General features: G+C 38.9%; 1 long non-coding RNA gene across 2 annotated transcripts in view; it reads left to right on the top strand.

The window, feature by feature from the left end:
- LOC145538143 (uncharacterized) overlaps positions 1 to 19,528 on the top strand; it is a 108,587-nt gene that overhangs the window by 74,062 nt on the left and 14,997 nt on the right. The window contains exon 3 of one of the 2 annotated variants that reach the window (XR_014076669.1): positions 5,176 to 6,207. The exons of the other annotated variant lie outside the window; for it this stretch is intronic. This is a non-coding gene — a long non-coding RNA (uncharacterized LOC145538143). Of the gene's footprint in view, positions 1 to 5,175; positions 6,208 to 19,528 lie in introns of those variants that run through there. 2 annotated transcript variants of the gene reach the window in all.

The raw sequence follows: 19,528 nt of genomic DNA, 5'->3' as shown, positions 1-19,528 counted from the left end.
GACCTTTTTTGTATAGTTCTTCTGTGTATTCTTGCCACCTCTTCTTAATATCTTCTGCTTCTCTTAGGTCCATATCATTTCTGTCCTTTATTGTGCCCATCTGTGCATGAAATGTTTCCTTGGTATCTCTAATTTTCTTGAAGATATCTCTAGACTTTCCCATTCTATTGTTTTCCTCTATTTCTTTGCGTTGTTCACTTAGGAGGGCTTTCTTATCTCTCCTTGCTATTCTTTGGAACTCTGCATTCAGATGAATATATCTTTCCTTTTCTCCTTTGCCTTTCACTTCTCTTCTTTTCTTAGCTATTTGTAAGGACTCCTCAGACAACCATTTTGCCTTTTTGCATTTCCTTTTCTTGGGGATGGTTTTGATCACTGCCTCCTGTACAATGTTATGAACCTGCATCTGTAGTTCTTCAGGCACTCTATCAGATGTAATCCCTTGAAACTATTTGTCACTGCCACTGTTTAATCATAAAGGGTTGATTTAGGTCATACCTGAATGGCCTAATTGTTTTCCCTACTTTCTTAAATTTAAGTCTGAATTTTGCAATACGGAGTTCATGGTCTGAGCCACAGTCAGATCCCAGTCTTGTTTTTACTGACTATATAGAGCTTCTCCATCTTTGGCTGCAAACAATATGATCATTCTGATTTTGGCATTGACCATCTGGTGATGTCCATGCTTAGAGTGGTCCTTTGTGTTGTTGGAAGAGGGTGTTTGCTATGACCAGTGTGTTCTCTTGGCAAAACTCTGTTAACCTTTGCCCTGTTTCATTTTGTACTTCAAGGTCACACTTGCCTGTCACTCTAGGTATCTCTTGACTTGCTACTTTTGCATTCCAGTCCCCTGGAATGGGGCATCTTTTTATTTTGATATTAGTTCTAGAAGTTCTTGCAGGTCTTCATGGACTCATTTAACTTCAGCTTCTTTGGCATTAATGGTTGAGAATAGACTTGGATTACTGTGATATTGAATGGTTTGCCTCAGAAACAGAGATCATTCTGTTGTCTTCGAGACTGCACCCAAGTACTGCATTTCAGACTCTTTGTTGACTGTGAGGGCTTCTTCCTTTCTTCCAAGGGATTCTTGCCCACAGTAGTAGATATAATGGTCATCTGAATTAAATTTGCCCATTCCAGTCCATTTTAATTCTCTTATTCCTAAAATGTAGATTTTCACTCTTGCCATCTCCTGTTTGACCACTTCCAATTTACCTTGATTCGTGGACCTAACATCTAGGTTCCTATGCAGTATTGTTCTTTACAGCATCAGACTTTACTTTCATCACCAGATACATCCACACCTGGGCATTGTTTCCTCTTTGACTCAGCCTCTTCATTCCTTCTGGAGCTAGTTCTCCGCTCTTCTCCAGTAGCATATTGGGCATCCACTGACCTGGCAAGTATATCTTTCAGTGTCATATCTTTTTGCCTTTCCAGCCAATTAACAATGTTTTGATAGTTTCAGGTGAAGAGTGAAGGGATTCAGCCATACATATACATGTATACACTCTTCCCCAAACTCCCCTTCCATCCAGGCTGCCACTTAACGTTAAGCAGAGTTCCATGTGCTATGTAGTATAGATCTTCACTTTTAAAGGGGAAGACATGCTTGTTTCTATTGCAAGCCTCTGGTTTCTGTCTTAGCTTGAAACTATGGCTGTGAAACTCCTGCACTGGGTGGCGGCGGGGTGCCTAGTTCAGGAGAGAGATAGATGGTATCCTTTCAAAAATGTTTAGGGTTGCTAAAGTTCCAACTGTAAGTTACAAAGAATGTCTCAATGAAAGGTGATTTTTATTCACAATTCTGTAACAAATTCTGTCACTCTTATTTGGTATCATGATGGACCCAACTTCTTCCAAAGAGCCTTTACCCAGACTTTCCAATATGTGTAGTCAGAACGTTCTTCCTAAAATGATCCACACCATTACCCTGCTCTTCACCTTCCTGTGAGCATCCCCAGGGCACTTTTACTATGTACTTTAACTCAGGGTTTCATAATTGATGTCCTACATACATGGTTCTGTTGGACATTAGCAGGTAATTGAGAGAGAAAAAAGGGCAAGGGGAGGGAACTAGGTCAAACAGCATCAAAAGTGCTGTTGAAATTGTTTTCTGGAGAGCAGTACTTCACAGAGTCCCTACTATGCAGTGTTTCTTACGTCTGTTTATTTATTAAAATAAGGAAGCCACTTTGGAGAGGCTCCAACTAATGTTTACAATCCTGTACCTATCCACATTTTGGTAAGCACTCTTCAGCTCTTAAGCATAGACATCCTGGACTCATTTTCTACCTCAAAGTATATTTCTAATTGGTGTTTTCATATATAAAATAATGTTGACCAAAACATGTGTTGGGCAATGCAGTGTTTGAGGACTGAAAAGTTTCAGACTGTACTGGGAATGTGAATATAAACTGTGGGACCCTCAGAAACACCTGTTGACTGGTGGGTGGTAAAGGATGGGCCCTCATGCTGACCTAGAAAGGAATTTGCTGTGAGAATGCCTCATAGACTGTGATGCCCTGGTGTGGGGTCATGCAGAAGCCAAATGTCCTGACCCACGCCCGCAGTGGCCAGCAAATTTGGTGTGAGTTTTCAGTGCATGTACAACTGGGAGAACTATTGGAGCTTTTTCCAAAGACTGTGATGCAGATGCTGTCACTAGGTTCTCTTAAGTTTATGTTACTTAAACTCAGTAGTTCATAAAAATGCATCATTGATTGAGAACTTTGCTTTCTCTTTGTTAGACATGTGAAAGATCAGGGTAACTGACATTTCATGGGGTTGCTAAAATAACAAAGAGATAATGCCTTGAAAGTACCAAGTATTTGATTGGACATGTAATAATATTCATCAAAAGGTGACATTTGCTAAATGCCACATTAATAATAGTAGCGATCATAACAAATTCCTGCACTGAATTATTTTGATGATGCTTCCCTTTTGCTTTGCAGCTCCTGGTCCATAGTAAGCATTTTATATATATATAAATTTCAATTCAATATATATATATCAATTTCAAATATATATATATATATATATATATATATATATTTGTTTGTTTTTTAACAAGTGAGTACTAGCTTTCATGTCATATGATTTTATTGACCAGTTTGTCTCTGTGCTCTTATGATGATGTTTTCTTTTTGTTTCTTATGTGTCTCCTGGGATCGTCCATGCATTGCTGTGTTAGTTCTTTAAGACTGCTGTAACAAGTTACCTTAAACTGGGTGACTTGAAATGACAGAAATTTCTTGTAGGTTTGAAGGCCAGAAGTCCAAGTCAGTGTCAGCAGGGTTACATTACCTCTGAAAATCATAGGGGAGAATCTTTTCTTGCTTCTCCCAAGCTTCTTGAGGTGGCCATCACTCCTTAGTTTTCCTTGACTTGCAGCCCCATCACTCCAGTCTCTGCCTCTGTTGTTACATGGCCTTCTCCCTGAGTGTCTGTCTTCACACCAGTTTTCCTCTTCTTATAAGGGCAGCAGGCATACCAGATTAGCACCCACCCTAATGACCTCATCTTAACTTGATTATATCTGAAAAATCTCTATCTCCAAAAAAGGTCACACTGATAGGAACTGGGGTTAGGACTTGAACAAATCTTTTTGGGGGATACAAATCAACCCATAACAATAACTACCTGTATACTTCTTAAGTAAAATGATAAATGTCCCTAATATTTAAGTCATTGTTCTTTTTTTAACCAAAAAAAATTATTTGTTTATTTTTGGCTTCACTGGTTCTTCATTGCTGCACAGGCTTTCTCTAGTTGAGGTGAGCAGGGACTACTCTCTAGTTGGGGTGCACAGGCTTCTCATTGTGGTGCCTTCTCTTTGTTGTGGAGCACAGACTCTACAGCATGAGGGCTTCAGTAGCTGCAGCTGGCAGGCTTAGTTGCTCTGTCGCATGTGGGATCTTGCTAGACCAGGGATTGAACCAGTGTCCTCTGCATTGCAAGGCAGACTCTTAACCACTGAACCACCAGGGAAGCCCTAAGCCATTATTCTTTAGGTCTTATGTTACAATCAGCATATGTATTCCAAATGATAGAACCTGGGAAGGACTGTAGTTCCAAAAGTGCTCTTGGGACTAGGTCCAAACTGCATAGGAATTAGGATTAACCAGACCTGAGATATATGCCCACCTGTCACTGGGGCTGGAGGCAGGGGGAGGCTGGAAGTCAATACTGAGATTAATACCACCAGGACCACATGTGAGGTAAGAGAAGGACAGTTCTCCAAGGAGAAGGTGGGTTGAGAGAGTGTAATTACCTGGAGAAGAAGGAAAGGATACTTAGCAGCTCGAAACAATACACATCAACTTCACAAATTAAATATCTAACCTTGGGGGACCAGTGCTGCCTTTTCATGGAATACTATTCAGCCATTAAAAGTGAGTTTATGGGGACTTCCCTGGTAATCCAGTGGTTAAGAATCTGCCTTAAGGGAATGTTGGTTTAATCCCTGGTTGGGGAACTAAGGATCCCACATGCTGCAGAGCAACTACAAGTAAGTCCATGTGCTGCAACTAGTGAAGCCAGCACCACAACTAGAGATTCTGTGTGTCACAACAAAAGAGCCCACATGACACAATTAAGATCTCACTTGATACAAATAAGACTACTGCTGCTGCTGCTAAGTTGCTTTAGTCGTGTCCAACTCTGTGCGACCCCATAGATGGCAGCCCACCAGGTTCCCCCGTCCCTGGAATTCTCCAGGCAAGAACACTGGAGTGGGTTGCCATTTCCTTCTCCAATGCATGAAAGTAAAAGTGAAAGTGAAGTCGCTCAGTCGTGTCCAACTCTTAGTGATCCCATGGACTGCAGCCTACCAGGCTCCTCCGTCCATGGGAGTTTCCAGGTGAGAGTACTGGAGTGGGTTGCCATTGCCTTCTCCAACAAATAAGACTGGAAGCTGCCAAATAAATAAATAAATGCCTCAAAAGCAATATTTGTACTTTTTTAAAAAAAGTAGATTTATGCACATCCTTGTAATAACATGTAGAAATATTTTTAATAATGATGATATAAAAGTATATACAAGATTCCAAATTTTCTCTAATAAAAAAAGATACTTTAACAGGGAAAGTTTTAAATCACTAGATAAGAGTAAACAAGTCAATCCTGTGCTAGCTATTGTAAGAAGTGAATATGTTATTTCTGTTGCAGTCACATGGAGTGATTTATTAGAACAAAGAATTGATACCAAAATTTATGCAAAGCTAAACTTCCAAGTGAGACATTTGGTGTGTGAAAAGAAACTTAAGGAAATGAAGAGGTGTCAAGAGAGTTTTGACTGGCACAAAAGGTTTAAAGATGACCAAAGATTTCTTAGAAGATGGTGGATTAAAAATGGGCCCAAATTCTTCCTTCTGACTACAGTGACAGAAAAACAATGGCCTTGTTTGATAAAAAGAAAAGCAATACCTTACCCTACCCTCCAATGTAAGCTTAAGAAACAATGAATAAATCTAAGTAAATGCAATGACCCTGCATCAATTAAGCAATTCTGCAACATCTGCTGAAGAAGCTACCAGAGAGGCAGGACCAGCTCTTCAAGGAGGCTTGGATGAGTTGGTAAGTTTAAAAGAAATAAACAAAGATTGCTAAAAATGAAACAAGTTACAAAACTGAAAAACTGCAGAAAAATGTGGAAATACTGTAAAGACTTAAAAATGTAATAGGAGGCTAAGAGCAAAGTATAAAACAGAGGCTCAGAAACTCAAGGATGTATAAAAACCCCATGAAGAGAGGTGGAAAGCCATGTAAATTCAAAGATAAAATAGAGGAAATTCATAAATAAAAGAGGTACTAGAGGAAATGAGAAAGACCAGTCCTGTGGATAGTAGAATCAGAAATACAACAAATTTATTACATGAAAAACTTCATCATACAAATTATAAAGGTCCAGAGAATTCAATTAAGATAGTCCTCAAAGAAAGATCTCTATTTCTTTGAATCATGAGAGCCAAAGACAAGTTACCAAGAAAGAAAATGAAAGAAAAGACAAGATGACTTGTATGTTTATTCTGAGAACTGACATTTAAAGGCCTAAGAATAAGCATGACTTTATTACTTCAACCCTCAGGTTTTGAAGAAGAAAAGGACTTTGAAACAATGTGTATGTTTGATGTTCTCCTACGTGCATATACCTGGTTTGCAAAATCACTATAAAATGAAACATAAAATGATTGAATTAGAGCTGTCTTCCCACTGACTCATTTAATGTCTGCTTTTGAGGGTTGAAGAATGGTACATAATGTGTTTGTTGTTGTTTAGTTGCTGAGTCATGTCTGACTCTTGGGAACCCATGGCCTGTAGCCTGTCAGGCTCTTCTGTCCATGGGATTCTCCAGGCAAGAATACTGGAGAGGGTTGCCATTTCCTTCTCCAGGGGATCTTCCAGACCCAGGAATTGAACCTGGATCTCTTGCATTGCAGGTAGACTCCTGCATTGCAGGCGGATTCTTTACTAACTGAACTATAAGGGAAGCACTAGTATAATATTAAGTGATTATAATTTACATGATTAGAGGTAGAAAATTTTAATGATTACTATGAAAGAAGAGGAATTTTTTAAAAATTATTTTCAGGTGATGACTGTTGCTTTGGAAAACCCAAAAGGATACAAAATAATGTTAGAACTATTATGAATTCAAAGAAAGTGGCCTTACAAACTTTAACTTCCTACATAGCTCTTATTTATAAACTATACAAACATCAACAATTTTCCTATAATTCAACAATAACCAGTTGAAGGCACAACTTAAAATGACCATTGGGTATGATAGTAGTATGATAGGTATTTTCTTGGGCTCCAAAATCACTGCAGATGGTGACTGCAGCCATGACTGCAGAAGAACTGACTCACTGGGAAAGACGCTGATGCTGGGAAAGATTGAAGGTAGGAGGAGAAGGGGATGACAGAAGATGAGATGATTGGATGGTATCACTGACTCAATGGACATGAGTTTAAGCAAGCTCTGGGAATTGGTGATGGACAGGGAAGCCTGGCATGCTGCAGTCGATGGGGTTGCAAAGAGTCAGACACAACTGAGCCACTGAACTGATGATAGCAGCAGAGAAGATGGTGATGAGTAATTGGATTCAGGCTATATTTTGATTGTGATATAACTTATGGTTAGAGTGCATGAGGAAAAAGGGTAAAACATAATTTTAGTAAATAATAGGCTATATAGTACCATATGAGCCAGGCAGTACTAAAGGCTTCTTTTTAAAAAATGTCAATTTTCCTCAAATAAATCAATAACTCTAATTTGAAAAAGTAATCCTAATGTTCTCATGAGAACTCTGGTTTATGTAACTAATCAGAGGCATCTACTTCTCCTTCCTTCCGATGCTTCATTGAAATAATGGGGGAAATATTTCATAATATTTTTGGAATCTTACAAAGCTGTAAAAGGTACCAGAGCTGTAAGCACATTTAAAAATTTAGAAATCACTGTAAAAGAGAAAACGAAAAATTCATTTTGATAGCAACACTCAACAGAGCTGAGGAATCCACAATTGAATGCAACAGCAAAGGATTTTCAAATAGTAAATATTCACAGAAAGAAAGCCCAGATCAGAGATACAGGGGCAGGAACAGAAAGTGGGATGCTTAATTAACAGAGTTAGGGATGACTGCTTTTTGTTTCCAGAGTGTCTGTTTGCAGCATCTTTCACTTGGTTAAATCACTGAGTGTAGTTATTTAAACAATGTAGGAAATTTTCCACTGTAGATTTCAGGAGTGGGCAATGAGGCTGGAGACAGAAGTAGGCATAGGCAGGTGCAGCATATGACTTGTCAGAGAGGGGTATGTGTGTCCTGAGATCAACTCAGGGCGAGAAAGGAGCGAGTAGTACTGAGAGCTTCAGTGATCATCTGTGGTAGTTAGTTCCAATCTCATCCATCAGATAGGCATACCCTCCTCCTGTGTGGAAGGGTCAGTGAGAGGGAAAGAGAGAGAACAGAAGTCACCTCAAAGGAATATTTATTTGAATAAGTAACAAAAAAATATGAATGGCAAAATACAACATACAGAAGATGAAATGCAAGGAAAATCATTCTTCAAATAAATGACACTAACAAAAGGTTAACACGGTTGATATCAGTGTACTTTGTGCACACCTCTTATCATTAGCTGTTATCATTCTTATTTGCTTTTTCCTACATGTTGTCTTCTATCCACCTCTGTTAGAATATAAATTTTATGAGGGCAGGAATATTGTCTACTTTACAACTGCTTCTCCTGCACCTAGAATTCTTTACCTAGCTAAGATATTTTTCTAAAATGATGCTGAGATGAGTTTTTCAGGTGTATAAAAGCTCAAAGAATTTGTCAACAGTAGATTTGCATTATGAAAACTGTTGAAGTCTTTCAGACAGAAAAAATTATGTCAGATGAAAATCTGAATCTATCAAGGGAATGAAGAAATGGTAACTATACAGGTAAATATATTTTTCTTACTATTTAAAGCTCTCCTAAAAAATGACTGTTTTCTGTTTAACAGAAAAAAAATTGAAGTGTGGGAAATACAACATTTGTAAAAGTAAAGGTATGAAAAATAAAGTATGGGAGGGGAAAAGGGAAGTATACGTTCATAAAATTCTTATGCTAAATATGAAGTGGTGTAACATCATATGAAAGTAGACCATAATAAGTTAAAGACATATATTATAATTCCCAGTTTTTTTCCAAAGCGTTTTTAACTGGGACAATTTTGACTTCCTCCTTACTTGGGGGAATATTTGGCAATGTCTGCAGACATCTTCGATTATCATGAATGGGGGAATTACTATTATCTATTGTGTAGAGGCCAGGTCAAACACCTTACAATGCACAGCATCCCCACACCAAGGAATTTCTGGTCCAGTAGGTCAAGAATGCCAAGGTTGAGAAACTCTGCTCTAAAACAATCTCGAAAATGAAAGACAAGAAAGAAAAAACTGAATCATAAAAAATATTCAATTAATTTTTAAAAGGTAGAAAAAGAAGGGGAAAGGATAAATAAAAAATAATTAGCAAGACAGCTATGTAAATAATTATACTAAATCAATAAACAAGATGTCTATTAAAAATATAGACAAATGAAGCCAAACAACAGAAAAAGATATGCCATGCTAATAATAGTAGCAGGAAAGCTAGAGTGGCTATGATCAAGTAGATTTCAGAGAAAGAATATCAACAGGTATAAAGAAATTCATAACATAATGGAAGAGTGGTCAATTCATCATGAGGACATGACAATCTTTATATATTTTTATCTTCACAACAGAGTTTCAAAATACATTAAGCAAAATTGATAGAACTCAGAAATATTAATACAGAAGATTAAACAACACTGTCAACCAATTTGAACTAATTAACATTTATAGAATTCAGTTCAGTCCCTCAGTCATGTCCAACTCTTTGTGACCCCATGAATTGCAGCACGCCAGGCCTCCCTGTCCATCACCAACTCCAGAAGTCTACCCAAACCCATGTCCATTGAGTTGGTGATGCCATCCAACCATCTCATCCTCTGTCGTCCCCTTCTCCTCCTGCCCCCAATCCTACCCAGCATTAGGGTCTTTTCCAATGAGTCAACTCTTCGCGTGAGGTGGCCAAAGTATTGGAGTTTCAGCTTCAACATCAATCCTTCCAATGAACACCCAAGATTGATCTCCTTTAGGATGGATTGACTGGATCTCCTTGCAGTCCAAGGCACTCTCAAGAGTCTTCTCTAACACTACAGTTAAATAGCATCAATTCTTCGGCACTCAGCTTTCTTCACCATCCAGCTCTCACATCCATACATGACCACTGGAAAAACCATAGCCTTGACTAGACGGACTTTTGTTGGCAAAGTAATGTCTCTGCTTTTCAATATGCTATCTAGGTTGGCCATAATCTTCCTTCTGAGGAGTAAGCGTCTTTTAATTTCATGGCTGCAATCACCATCAGCAGTGATTTGGAGACCCCCAAAATAAAGTCTGACACTGTTTCCACTGTTTCCCCATCGATTTCCCATGAAGTGATGGGACCAGATACCATGATCTTAGTTTTCTGAACGTTGAGCTTTAAGCCAACTTCTTCACTCTCCTCTTTCACCTTCATCAAGAGGCTCTTTAGATCTTCTTCACTTTCTGCCATAAGGGTAGTGTCATCCGCATATCTGAGGTTATTGATATTTCTCCTGGCAGTCTTGATTCCAGCTTGTGTTTCTTCCAGCCCAGCGTTTCTCATGATGTACTCTGCATATAAGTTAAATAAGCAGAGTGAAAGTATACAGCCTTGACATACTCCTTTTCCTATTTGGAACCAGTCTGTTGTTCCATGTCCAGTTCTAACTGTTGCATCCTGACCTGCATACAGGTTTCTCAAGAGACAGGTCAGATGGTCTGGTATTCCCATCTCTTTCAGAATTTTCCACAGTTTATTGTGATCCACACAGTCAAAGGCTTTGCCATAGTCAATAAAGCAGAAATAGATGTTTTTTTGGAACCCTCTTGCTTTTTCGATGATCCAGCGGATATTGGCAATTTGATCTCTAGTTCCTCTGACTTTTCTAAAACCAGCTTGAACATCTGGAAGTTCACGGTTCACGTATTGCTGAAGCCTGGCTTGGAGAATTTTGAGCATTACTTTACTAGCATGTGAGATGAGTGCAATTGTGCGGTAGTTTGAGCATTCTTTGGCATTGCCTTTCTTTGGGATTGGAACAAAGACTGATCTCTTCCAGTCCTGTGGCCACTGCTGAGTTTTCCAAATTTGCTGGCATATCGAGTGCAGCACTTTCACAGCATCACCTTTGAGGATTTGAAATAGCTCAACTGGAATTCCATCACCTCCACTAGCTTTGTTCGTAGAGATGCTTTCTAAGGCCCACTTGACTTCACATTCCAGGATGTCTGGCTCTAGGTGAGTGATCACACCATCGTGATTATCTGGGTCATGAAGATCTTTTTTGTACAGTTCTTCTATGTATTCTTGCCACCTCTTCTTAATATCTTCTGCTTCTGTTAGGTCCATACCATTTCTGTCCTTTATCGAGCCCATCTTTGCATGAAATGTTCCTTTGGTATCTCTAATTTTCTTGAAGAGATCTCTAGTCTTTCCCAATCTGTTGTTTTCCTCTATTTCTTTGCACTGATCGCTGAGGAAGGCTTTCTTATCTCTCCTTGCTATTCTTTGGAACTGTGCATTCAGATGGGAATATCTTTCCTTTTCTCCTTTGCCTTTTGCTTCTCTTCTCTTCCAAGCTATCTGTAAGGCTTCCTCAGACAGCCATTTTGCTTTTTTGCATTTCTTTTCCATGGGGATGGTCTTGATCCCTGTCTCCTGTACAATATTATGAACCTCTGTCCATAGTTCATCAGGCACTCTGTCTATCAGGTCTAGTCCCTTAAATCTATTTGTCACTTCCACTGTATACTCATAAGGGATTTGATCTAGGTCATACCTGAATGATCAAGTGGTTTTCCCTACTTTCTTCAATTTAAGTCTGAATCCAACAATATATAAAAACACCAATATATAAAAAGACACCATGATCAAGTTCAGTATAACCTAGGAATGTAAATTTGATTTAATATTTGAAAATGGATTAATGTAAGTTACCTTATTAAAAAATATAAGAGAAAAGCCATAAGATTGCCTCTGTAGACACAGAAGAACTTTCGACAGGATCTAAAATCATTCATACTATAAAACTCCAGAAAAGGAGACATAGAAGGAAACTTCAAACTGATAATGGACTGTACCAAAAAGTCACAGCTAATATTTTTCTTTATGATTAAATACTGAATCCTCCCCCAATTTTAGAATAGGAAAAAGACAAAGATGTTGATGTCCACTCTCACTATTTCTATTCAACACTATAGGAGGCTTGCAATAAGGCAAGAAAAAGAAAGAAAAGGCATCTAGATAGAAAAAGTAGAAATAAAGCTGTCTTTTTTCACAGATAATATCATCATCTATATAGAATAGATGATTGAATCTAAAGATAAAACTACTAAGACTAATGACTGAGTTAAGTAAGACTGCATGATACAAGATCTATATGCAAAAATCAATTATATTTTTATATATTATTAATAAACTGCAAGAAATTGAATTAAAGTAGCACTTACAATATTATACATGAATATGAAATACTTAAGGATAAATCTGACACAAAATATTCAAAGTCTGTGCACTGAAAACTACAAAAATTCCTGAAACAAATTACTATTGACTTCCATAAATACATATGGTATGTTTATAGGTTAGAAGACTTCATATTGTTAAGATGTCAAATTTCCCCAAGTTGATCTAGATTCACTGCAATCCCAATCAATAGTGCAGTAGGCTCTTTTTTTGGGGGGGGGGTTAAAAAAGAGGAAAATGAAAGAAAAATACCATATGATAACATTAGTAGTCATCAAATGAAACAAATATAAGAAAATATGGGCAAGACTTCTACACCAAAAACTATAAAACACTTTAAAATAATGTAGCAAGAAACTAAAGAAGGCCAAAATAAGAAAAAAAAATGAGTTAGAAGATTTAATATTAAGAGGGCAGTTTCCCTTATTCTGAATCCATTTTATAGGTCCAGTAAAATTTAAATAAAAATTTTAGCAGTGTTTTAATGAAAATTAGCAAATTTATTCTAAAACTTACATGAAAATGCAAAGGTTCTAGAATAGCCAAAGTATCTTGAAGTAGAGCAAAGCTGAAATACTTATACTAACATGTATCAGGATTTATTAACTACAGTTGTTAAGATAATGTGGTATTGGTGCAAGGTTAGAGAAATAGACTAATAAAGAATTTAAAGGCTGGCCCACAGATATATGGCCATTTGATGTACAACAAAGGCACCATTATAATTAGGTGGATAAAGCATGACCTTTCCAATAAGTGGTGCTGAATCAGTTATATACACACATGTGAATAAATGAATCTTTTCTCTTACCACATATCATGCACAAAACTTAATTTAAGGTAGATCTTGATATCTCTGTATCTACATCTGTTTCTGTATTGTTTGTTTTGTCTTCTTAAACTTCACACATAAGTGAGATTATATGGTATTTGTCTTTCTCTCTTTGACTTATTTCAACTATTTCAACTCTCTAGGTCCATCCATGTTGTCACAAGTGGTAAGATTTCATTCTTTTTTATGGCTGAGTAATATTCCATTATATATATATCACATCTTCTTTATTCATTCACCTATCAGTAGACCTCTAGTTAGCTTCCATACTTTAACTATTATAAATAATGCTTCAATGAACATAGGGTGCATATATCTTTTGGAATCACATGTTAGGCCACAAAACAAGTCTCAGCAAATTTAAGAAGACTGAAATCATGTGAAACATCTTTTCTGACCACAATGGTATGAAACCAGAAATCAACTTCAAGAAAAAAACTGGAAAAAATACAAACACATGGAGTTGAAACAACATGCTACAAAACAACCTTTGAGTCAATGAAGAAATCAAAGAGGAAATTAGAAACTACTTGAGACAAATGAAAATGAAAACACAACAATCCTAAATTTATGGGACACAGTAAAGGCAGTTCTAAGAGGGGAGATTATAGCTCACTTCAGGAAACAAGAAAAACCTCAAACAATGAAAACTTACACCTAAAGGAACAAGGAAAAGAACAAAGTCCACATTTAGTAAAGGAAGCAAATAAAGATGAGAGTGGAAATAAAAGAAATAGGGACTAAAAACAGATACTTTATAATAGAATATATGGTGGTTGATTAATTATGAACAGCCAGGCAGTTGATGTGCAACAGCTTTTCTTGTATCTACCTTTGGAGCTGAGAAAATTGTCTGTATAAGCTGGTCTAATCTCTTATCAAAAGAATAGATCATCTATGTGATTCCTTAGGGCTTCTACTTGCATTCTTACATACTATTGCATTTCCTTCTGTCCAAGAAGCCTAAGGAAGGATAGAAATAAGACCAAGAGTCATAAGAAAAAAAAAATCAGCAGTCACCAAAATATCTACCTATGGGCAACTTCTTACACTTGAAACTTTATTTATGCCCATTATTTTGTTGAAATGGATTGGATTTGGCAATCATGTTTTCAGGATTTAGTTCTTCTTATGTTTCTATGTTTACAATTTCACTGATTGCAATAGGTGGACAGACAATGGGATTGCTTGAAATGGTTCTCAATTCAGGATGCCGGTCACAATCAATAGTGGAATCTTCTACATCTGTTTAAACTGAATTTCTCAAGGGACAGCTTGCAAATGTCTAATTTTGACAAATTCCCCAGGTAATTCACTACCACAATTCATAGGCAGGAAGCCTAGCAAATAGACATTGGCTGGATTTGGGGAAACACTGGGTTGTGGTAGCAGTTCTCCGCTATTAGAATAGCTGCAGGTTAAAAAAGCTGAAAGTAGTAAGGGATGCTCTCCAGATCCGCTCATATTTTATTTTCTAGTTAAATATAAATGACTTTTAAGGAACTAGAATCTGTTTATGAGACATCAAGTCCACATATCAAAAGGAATATTTCTTGAAAGAAGATTTAATGAAATAGAAAGCATACTGAGGAAAGATCACGGCAGTCACAGTCCCAGAGATTTACATATGATATCTCTGTGACCTGAATTTCTGAAATTCACCTTTCTGTGGGTACTAATGTGGCAGACTGAGGGGCATCAGGAAGAGGATGTTCCCCCTGCCTCCACTCTAGGCTTCCCTAGATGACCCAAACCCAAAGGAAAATACACAGGGACTGTCAGTCTTGCCCAGATTTCCTATGTGTGGCTCCTTCCATCCCCTTGTCTCACCACCCTTCAGACCAGCAAGGGAATAGACAACATCTCAAACTGTCTACCAGGCCATTCTCCCCAGAGTCTTCCTCTGGTAGGATTCTCTACAATGAAAACCTTTTTCTCCTCCATATTTGTCAGCCAAACAAATGTAGAGACCCCCTTCCTGCAAACAGATTCTGTAGGAGGGGATATCACCACTGATTTACAGGTGCTGAGTCTCACCATGGGAGGTATTCAGCAAAGAATATTCCATTTCATCCCATTTAATCCTCAAATAGTTATGCTCACTTTATAGGAAAGGGAACTGAGGATCAGAGAGGTTGGGAAACTTGCCCAAGTTCACTAGCAGCACAGGAGTCTAATCCAAGGAAAGAGACTCCACAGTCCAACACTGCATGCTATTTCTCCCCTCCTCAAACAGAGGTAGAAATATGCTGAAGTTCAAAGTGTTTCACAGGATCTTTCCTTTTAACTTCAGCCGAACATGGTCACCATGGATGGTTATTTCTTCATCAGTGTTTACCGGAACTCAAATTTCAACTTGCCTGCCTCTGATCTGAGAGGGGATTTCTATGTTTGACCTGTCCTGCTATGTGGCAAATTTGAGTTTTTATGACTCTTTTCCTACACAGATTCCCCTCAGGATCTTTCACTCCTGTTGGATGAGCTGCCTCAATTGTTCTGTTACAGTGCTGCTTTAACCTGGCCTGCTCATCTCAGTTTTTTAAACTGACTTAAATTCAGTCTTCACACTGCTGCTTCTTCTGAAGGGGAAAAACTTCTGCCCGTGCCTCCTGAAGTTCTGCCTCATCCTCCACTTCCTATTTGGAACTGGCTTTTGGGACCACAGCTTTATAGGCACCACCAACCTTCTTCTCTGACTTACATCTGCTCACTTCCCTCTTATACACAATTAGTCATGAATTTGGTTCTTATTTCTTTCAACCTGATATGTTTCTGTTTCTGCAATCTGCCACAGTGCAGTGCTTAAAGAAGTCAAGTTTGTTTTTCTTCCTTGCCTTTTTAACAGTACAGACCAGAACATCACCAGAATTATCCTAAACTTTGGAGTTCTCTGATGGTTGTAAGATGGAAGGAGAGACCACCATCCCATGAGGGAGTAAATCCATAAATTTGGGGTCTATTTGTACTTCTATGATAAGCCTGTTTGCCTTAAAAGATTTTCTTTAAGCCAAGAATTCCCCTAAATAAATGATTATGCATTTGACTTTCTGGTGTCATATTCCCCAGGGAAGGGTGTATTAGAATAGGCTAGTTTATGCAACAGTAACAGAAGAAACCCAAAATCTTAGTGGTTCCTAATAGTAAATGTGACTATTGTGTAAATAGACTGTGGCTCAGATCGTGAACTGCTTATTGCCAAATTCAGACTTAAATTGAAGAAAGTAGGGAAAACCACTAGTCCATTCAGGTATGACCTAGATCAAATCCCTTAAGAGTATACACTAGAAGTGACAAATAGATTTAAGGGACTTGACCTGATAGACAGAGTGCCTGATGAACTATGGACAGAGGTTTGTGACATTGTACAGGAGACAGGGATCAAGACCATCCCCATGGAAAAGAAATGCAAAAAAGCAAAATGGCTGTCTGAGGAGGCCTTACAGATAGCTGGGAAGAGAAGAGAAGCGAAAAGCAAAGGAGAAAAGGAAAGATATCCCCATCTGAATGCAGAGTTTCAAAGAATAGCAAGGAGAGATAAGAAAGACTTCCTCAGCAATCAATGCAAAGAAATAGAGGAAAAAAACAGATTGGGAAAGACTAGAGATCTCTTCAAGAAAATTAGAGATACCAAAGGAACATTTCATGCAAAGATGGGCTCGATAAAGGACAGAAATGGTATGGACCTAACAGAAGCAGAAGATATTAAGAAGAGGTGGCAAGAATACACAGAAGAACTGTACAAAAAAGATCTTCATGACCCAGAAAATCAAGATGGTGTGATCACTCACCTAGAGCCAGATATCCTGGAATGTGAAGTCAAGTGGGCCTTAGAAAGCATCCCTACGAACAAAGCTAGTGGAGGTGATGGAATTCCAGTTGAGCTATTTCAAATCCTCAAAGATGATGCTGTGAAAGTGCTGCACAAAATATGCCAGCAAATTTGGAAAACTCAGCAGTGGCCACAGGACTGGAAAAGGTCAGTTTTCATTCCAATCCCAAAGAAAGGCAATGCCAAAGAATGCTCAAACTACCGCACAACTGCACTCATCTCACATGCTAGTAAAGTAATGCTCAAAATTCCCCAAGCCAGGCTTCAGCAATACGTGAACCGTGAACTTCCAGATGTTCAACCTGGTTTTAGAAAAGGCAGAGGAACCAGAGATCAAATTGCCAATATCCACTGGATCATCGAAAAAGCAAGAGAGTTTCAGAAAAACATCTATTTCTGCTTTATTGACTATGCCAAAGCTTTTGACTGTGTGGATCACAATAAACTGTGAAAAATTCTGAAAGAGATGGGAATACCAGACCATCTGACCTATCTCTTGAGAAACCTGTATGCAGGTCAGGAAGCAACAGTTAGAACTGGACATGGAATAACAGACTGGTTCCAAATAGGAAAAGGAGTATGTCAAGGCTGTATACTTTCACTCTGCTTATTTAACTTATATGCAGAGTACATCATGAGAAACGCTGGGCTGGAAGAAACACAAGCTGGAATCAAGACTGCCAGGAGAAATATCAATAACCTCAGATATGCGGATGACACCACCCTTATGGCAGAAAGTGAAGAAGAACTAAAGAGCCTCTTGATGAAGGTGAAGGAGGAGAGTGAAAAAGTTGGCTTAAAGCTCAACGTTCAGAAAACTAAGATCATGGCATCTGGTCCCATCACTCCATGGGAAATAAATGGGGAAACAGTGGAAACAGTGTCAGACTTTACTTTTTTGGGCTCCAGAATCACTGCTGATGGTGATTGCAGCCATGAAATTAAAAGACGCTTACTCCTTGGAAGGAAGGTTATGGCCAACCTAGATAGCATATTGAAATGCAGAGACATTACTTTGCCAACAAAGGTCCATCTAGTCAAGGCTATGGTTTTTCCAGTGGTCATGTATGGATGTGAGAGTTGGACGGTGAAGAAAGCTGAGCGCCGCAGAATTGATGCTTTTGAACTGTGGTGTTGGAGAAGACTCTTGAGAGTCCCTTGGACTGCAAGGAGATCCAGTCAATCCATCCTAAAAGAGATCAATCCTGGGTGTTCACTGGAAGGTCTGATGTTGAAGCTGAAACTCCAATATTTTGGCCATCTCACGCGAAGAGTTGACTCATTGGGAAAGACCCTAATGCTGGGTAGGATTGGGGGCGGGAGGAGAAGGGGACGACAGAGGATGAGATGGTTGGATGGCATCACCGACTCAATGAACATGGGTTTGGGTAGACTCCAGGAGTTGGTGATGGACAGAGAGGCCTGGCGTGCTGCAATTCATGGGGTCGCAGAGAGTCGGACATGACTGAGTGACTGAACTGAACTGAACTGATGTATGGATTTGAGAGTTGGACAGTGAAGAAAGCTGAGTGCCGCAGAACTGATGCTTTTGAACTGTGGTGTTGGAGAAGACTCCTGAGAGTCCCTTGGACTGCAAGGAGATCCAATCAATCCATCCTAAAGGAGATCAATCCTAGGTGTTCACTGGAAGGACTGATGTTGAAGCTGAAACTCCAATACTTTGGCCATCTCATGCGAAGAGTTGACTCATTGGAAAAGACCCTAATCCTGGGTAGGATTGGGGGCAGAAGGAGAAGGGGACGACAGAGGATGAGACGGTTGGCTGGCATCACTGACTAGATGGACATGGGTTTGGGTAATCTCCAGAAGTTGGTGATGGACAGGGAGGCCCTGGTGTGCTGCAATTCATGGGGTCGCAAATAGTCGGACACGACTGAGTGACTGAACTGAATAGTAAATGCCTTTTTCACACTCCTTCTACAAGTCCACTGCAGTTTGGCTGAGGGCTCTGCTCCCTGCCTGCATGTCACCTCCTAACCTAGGCTGATGGAATATCCAGCATCTTGAATGTTGATGGTAGTTCACCTCAAAGGAAAATAGGTTTCTGGCAAATTGTGCATGGTTCTTAAAATTTCCTCCCCAAAGGGTGACATGTCACTTCCTTCCTCATTTTATTACCTAAGGAAGTCATGTTGTTACAAGCAGCTTCATGCGGTCTGGGAAGTTCAGTTCTATCACGTGCCTGTAAGTGAAGGGAACCAAAGTATTTGGTGAGATGTACCAATAACTTGAAGGAAATGGCAACCCACTCCAGTATTCTTGCCTGGAGAATTCCATGGACAGAAGAGCCTGGCAGACTGCAGTCCATGGGATTGCAAAGAGTCGGACATGACTGAGCAACGTTCAGTACACTCACCAGTAACTACTACTAGGGGCTTGGTTAAGAGCTGATACCCATAGACAGTGAAAAGGATCTCAAAGTGAAATGAAAGTGTTAGTTGCTCAGTCGTGTTCAACTCTTTGCGTCCCCATTGACTGTCAGGCTCCTCTGTCCATGGAATTCTCCAGGAAAGAAGACTGGAGCAGGTAGCCATTCCCTTCTCCAGGGAATCTTCCCAACTCAGGGATTGAACCCAGGTCTCCTGCATTGCAGGCAGATTCTTTACTGTCTCAGCCACCAGAGAATTGGTGAAAAGTGAAAGTGATGATCATTTTTTAGTTAGAAATAAATAGTAAACTTTGATTCAGTAGACATCTAATTGTTCTCCAT

Source organism: Giraffa tippelskirchi, chromosome 2 (assembly GCF_054371585.1).
Source record: "Giraffa tippelskirchi isolate mGirTip1 chromosome 2, T2T-mGirTip1v1.2.pri, whole genome shotgun sequence".
NCBI classification, from domain to species: Eukaryota; Metazoa; Chordata; class Mammalia; order Artiodactyla; family Giraffidae; genus Giraffa; species Giraffa tippelskirchi.
Note: the sequence above shows the minus strand (reverse complement) of the source record. Positions and strands in the feature narration are given on the sequence as shown.